The sequence below is a fragment of the Thermobia domestica genome, chromosome 6, assembly GCF_964235325.1.
Source record: "Thermobia domestica chromosome 6, izTheDome1.hap1.1, whole genome shotgun sequence".
NCBI lineage: Eukaryota > Metazoa > Arthropoda > Insecta > Zygentoma > Lepismatidae > Thermobia > Thermobia domestica.
The window spans coordinates 74,916,411-74,922,434 of NC_137459.1; the positions used below are offsets into that span (position 1 = coordinate 74,916,411).

A 6,024-nucleotide genomic window follows, 5' to 3' on the forward strand; every position below is an offset into this window, starting at 1 on the left:
CTTTTGAGGCAAACATTTCCTAAGTTCAACTTCGAGTATATTAGGGAAACAGTAAACCAAAGATGATAGATCCGAACCCACAATCCAACGTTCACAATCGAAAACATTCTGTAAATCTGTATTTTCCTCTTTTAAGTGTAGTAAGATATGTTGATCCGTTATTAACTGTACTGTAGAAACAATTCATCATTGTAATACTTAAGGATAAAGTATTTCGAAATTATGTATACATGGTAGTTGCCTCAATCCAGCTATAATCAATGCCCTCAATTTCCTTCGTGCAGTAGAAACCGACTTTTCTGCAAGCTGTTATACTACGACAATTAGTCTAGTTGACTATGTGTCGAACTGCTGAGCCAAAGGACGAGGGATCGAAGCTCGGAGATGGACATGTAATATTTTATTACTTGCAGAATTATACATTTCACCCACAATAAAATGAGCATTAAAACAGTTTGTGTTTCCGTGGGAAAGTAAGAATTTATTTCAAGTTAAACTTGTGAGCAGTGAAGAAAAACGAATTGGGCTCATGGTTGTCCGAATACCTAAATATTTGAATAAATCATACGACACGCCTTTAGTATGGAGTTAAAGAGCTTTCTGATACGTATAAAGAAATCTCACTGACCTAAAATCCATTACGAAATAGGACCTACCAGAAGCTTCAACACGACGTCTGCGTCACTTGGGTGAACGCTGTATCGAAACTTCCTATATATATTTCACTCACTTGACGTCTAGTCAGTCGACTGTACTTGGTTTGTTAGTTAACTATATTGAAGGGGTATAGACGAACAATATGCAAAATCCATTTTTCAATTTTGTCAGGAAACGACGAAAATATGACACCCTTATGTTTCAGAATTGTTGAACGTTTCTTTTTTGGGGAGGGAGTTTTCACTCATCTGCTGTAAGTAGTGACTACTGCTGTTAACCATTGTTTACTTTCATTTTTCATTTATACATCATATCTTCTTTCAAGTTCGGTTCCACATGCCATTCCATTTAGTTTCATATATTCTGTTCGATTAAATACACATTCCTCAATCTCTTATAATATGTCCAAATTAACAAAACGGTTTTCTTGCTTTCTTTCTAATAATGATGATTTAGATTTCAAGAGAGTTAATTTTAAATAAACTTGCAACCAATTTCTTAATTACTACGAGCATTGAGTTCTTCCTCATTGTGTGTTAATATATATTCTTCAGTGTTTACATTCTAATAATAATAAATATTTATGGCACAATGACATATAATTGCAGTATACGAAGGTTAAGTGGGTAATAAAGCAGTTCAAGCCAGTATCTTACATCAATCTGTATCGTAGATTACAATTATCGTTAAAAGAAATTGCATATTCGCATCCAAAATTGATTTTATCTAGGTAGGATGGATGCGCACGAGACAAGATTTGAAGCCGTCTCGTCTCGACAATTTGCTGTAAAAGTGATGTCTCGACTCGACAAATGTATATTTTTCTATCGGAAGAGTTGTGTCTCGACTTGAATTTTGTCAGGAAATCTCTGTCTCGTCTCTTCTCTGCGCATCCCTAAGGATGGACAGTTTGAACGGCCCAGTATTCCAAAACTGGCGGGGTAACCAATTACACCATTACGCGACATCTATTTCAGACACAACCATTATTATACACTTCATTTTCACAAGCTTCTTCTTATAATAACTATATCGATTTCCTACTTAAATTCAATTATAGATAATTGTTTCTTATGTTGCGGCTAATATCCGTGCTATACAGTATAAAACAAGTACACATTCAATGTAAATAAATTCAAATGTAAGATATTACAGATTACTGGCATTGCAATTTAATCCGATTTTAAACAGTGCATATTTTCTCTTTATAAGAATCCAGATTATGAGGTTCCCTAAGTTTTTGTAATGCAAAAAAATACAAACATTGTGTGTAGGTGTATTTTAGGGGACTTCCGGGCTTGATCCCACCATCCGAAATTTTATGTTTATTCAAATAAAATATTGTAAAGTGAATGAAATATCTTGTAGAATGTTCACATTTCCAAGAATGAAGTTAGCAAAGCCCCCCGAAATATATATATATGAATAATTTGGACATGGCGGGCTAGTAAATGTGACAGGGATTTGAAAAGTGGAAGTTCGTCGGATAATGTGTTTCCAATCGCTTCACAGTAGCAATTTATATTTATAAAAAAAGTCCTCATATATTTAAAAAAAAGGAAGAAAAACTTTAACTTTCCGCACGGAGGCTCGAACCGTCGCCCCTCGTTTGAGAAATGTCAATAGCAGTACTAAACCTGCTTGATCACAGACGCAACTTAGAAGAGATTGTGTTATAATATTGATAATAGAATCGCTCCAAGCACAGGTCCCTACTTGGAGGTTTAAATATCCATTTTCTGTCGTTTTCAGCAATTTCTACTTAAGATAATGGTTGATTTTGCATATTGGGACTGTGTATGAGGTGTGCAATCAATATTAATCTCAGAAATAAGTAGTTTGATTTTGTTTTTACATTTTCACATCGCTCGGATGACAGTACGGTTTGCAGCTAGTGTCTATATAAAGAACGGTGGGAACATGCAATTCCCTGTGTATAGATCTGCTTGAATTGTGACGGATCTAGGCTCACTTTTTCGGACTTAGTTTCTGAACGTGTTTCCAGCTTTTTGTGAACAGGTGTGTACATATTGGAATCAGTAAAACAAGATTGAATGTTTAATTGGAAGTTTGTTCAATACAAAGATAAGCTAATCTTGGTTGAAATAAAAAGAATATCTGACGCCTTTATAGTGCAAAAATAATTTACCAATTCATGGTATTTCTGTAATCTGTGCCATCTTAATTTTCTTTCATGCGTCTCCTCAATTTGGGAACCAATGTTGTATTGAATCTTTTTAAAAAATATAAAAAGATTACGAAACGTTGTAATTTATCTTATAAGCTGTGAAGTGTGGGGACCCGTTGAAAAAAAATAAAGGTTATCACCTATGTTGTATACAGGGTGCGTTCACACAAAGTTTCAAGACTGGTCTCAGAATAACAAATGTATTACACATTTTTGTACAGCAAAAACTGAAAATCTTCGAAATATGACCTTGGGCATCAACACGCCGCTGTTAGCGTGTTTTCCATTGCTCATCGGCTCCCTGAAAGTCATAGTGCGCAAGGCTGTGAAGAGACCTCGTCGAAGCCGTGTGGATCGCTGCAATCCTTTGAAATCGCTTCCCTTTCAGGTCTTGGCAACATTCGCATCCACCCTACGACTCTGACCTCGCTCCCAGTGACTTTGTTTCGTTCCCCCGAATCAAAAAAGACCTGAAATCTTCTATAAAGCTATTAAATAATGTCGGCGAAATACATAATCTCTGTTGAACTCACCTTCCAATTACACTGTCCGTCTACTGTACATGCATCAGCGAATTTCCATGAAAGATCATGAATAATTCTGATAATTTATATAGTACTTAAGGACGAATACGTAATAGGACCTATATAAATAGCATATATCGTTCCTCAAACTAGCGAATACGGCAAACATAAAAACATCAATAGACATATTACATCAGGGCAAAATAGGCATATATTTCAGACACTTCAAAACAGATTTCATTCGTTCTTACCGCTGGTCTAGTGGTTAGCACGTGTGCCTTTGGTGTACGTGGTTCGCGGTGGGGGAATTTTAATTTACCTAAATGGTTTTTGCATTCGTGTTCATGTCTTTCAAGCTTAAAGGAAATGATTGTAAAACGTGTATAACCGAGCAGAAAATAAAGACAACTTACTCAGATACGTTCAGTGAATCAGTTAACTTAAAGACAAGAAACACAGGGCGTTATGCAGAGTCGTTTTTATCAGTTATTAATGCCATACTAAAGAGTTCGACTAACGTATGATTCCTGCAGTAGTCAGGCCTTTAGTATGACGGTAATCATATTTCAAAACGACTCTGCATAAGGCGAACAGTGTCTAAGGCATTTGTAACTTGAAAGGAAGTCTTAAAGGTTAGTTCCAGTCCCACCAAAGTAACATTTTTCTTTTACCTGTTCTCGAAGTTTCTCTTTGTATTTCTATCGGATTCGAATAAATAGAACTTCGAATAGAGACCACGTTGAATTCATTTATTGAGTAAGCCTGAAATTCTTATAAGATATGGCTATGATGATGATGATGATGATGATGATTATTATTATTATTATTATTATTATTATTATTATTATTATTATTATTATTATTATTATTATTATTATTATTATTATTATTATTAGTTAAAGTACGAAGTTTCAAATCAGGCGATGCAGTATTTACGTAAACTAAATAATAATTTATTTGATAATATTCACTAGCCCACTATACATTTGCGAGGTTTTGCTTTGGGAAATGAAGTGTATACGACATTGAATAGTAAAAATATTACAATAAAAATATATCATTAAAAATATTGATTAAGTAATTATAGTTAAACATGCTTTCCAGTAAGAATTATATATAGAGAGAATTTACTTTAAAGTGCGATGCAAAAGAATATTCTAGTTTTAATCCGATTAGAAACCCATAACTTACACAATACTATTTACTTCATTAGTTCTATAAACCTTTATGCTTATCGTATTATAATTATCTTTAAAATTATGACTTTGTCATTTCAAAACGTAGAACGAGAAATAAATGTAATATTCTACCTAGGTATTTGTTAAGGAAACCTTTGAAACAATTATGATTTCAGGGCATGACCTGTGGGAGAATTCGAGACCCTGTCGACATAAATTCGTGGCCATATCTTCGACCATGCTCAAAATGGACTAATAATGTTGTATCAATTTCCTCTCATTCATATATTGACCATTACCTGGGGAAAATCTTCTGAAATCATCAATGCTTATAATTAGTTTTTCATTACAAATCAAAGGATAATAATGAAATATTGAACATACTTAATATGTTGTTTTCAGTTTTGGATTTTAGATTTGCAATTCATATAATGTTCCCTTCTAATCGAATTTGAGAGAAAAGTAGTTGCCAAAGATTTATTCAAAGAAATGCTCTCAGTCCTCTGATGATAATAGGAACACACTTTAAAAAAACTAAACGAATACTTCCTACAGAGTTTGAACACATAAACTGCTTATTGATAGACTATTGACCCAAATCGCTCGACCAGTTCGTACGTCTTCATTGAGTTTCTTTAGACTTTTGTGTAAAGTAGTTTCCTGCTCCACACTTTTTTTTTATGTCGATACCACTATAAGTTTGTGGTGAATATTTGGGAGTTACAGATCTTGCAATGCATAAAAGTCTTTTTCGTATAAACTACATTCAATTTTACGTCCTAATAACTTATATGCAACAGGTTGAATCTGTAAAATGATTGGGGTTGGAGTGATCGTAAATGTTTTCATAGTTAGGAGCCTGGATATGGAAACCCGCTTAAAGTGGGGATTTACTATTGTGAAATTTGGTACTTTATGCCTGCAATTCTGCCACAGTTCACGCAATTTAACAAACTTGCATTTCTGCTTCTATTACAGAATATCGACACAAACTGCATGACCATAATATTGATTGAAATGTTGCGCTAGTGATTTCTTTGTAGACAATAACACTTGTTGATTCTTATGTTATAGTTGTCTTTGTGTGACAGAATACGCAAGAACTGTCTTAATCAAAGTAATTTTCGTAAAATATTGGAAAATCGCATTGAGTACTGCATTTGTGAAATGATAATCATTGCTTGCTGTGGTGTCCGAGTGGTTAAGGAGTTGGACTCGAAATCCAATGGGCTATGCCCGCACAGGTTCGAATCCTGTCCATAGCGTTTACTTTTTTCGCAAATATTTAAAGACTGAGCCAAAATTCCTAATACGCCAAAAGAATATAGGCGAACCTTTCTCAAACCTATGGCAAATGGAAATACACTTTTTTATTTAGTTTATGTATTTTTTTATCCTAATCCATAGTGTTAGGAATAGCTGAGATTAACAGTGACAATTTTGATGCTGTGTGCCGCAGCATGGAGGACGGGAAGGG

The 6,024-nt window shown here is 34.3% G+C and overlaps 1 non-coding gene across 1 annotated transcript; it reads left to right on the plus strand.

Moving 5' to 3' along the window:
* Nucleotides 1-5,730: 5,730 nt before the first annotated feature.
* TRNAS-CGA (transfer RNA serine (anticodon CGA)) lies at nt 5,731-5,812 on the plus strand. The gene has a single exon. It is a non-coding gene; the product is annotated as a tRNA-Ser (tRNA).
* Nucleotides 5,813-6,024: the final 212 nt, after the last annotated feature.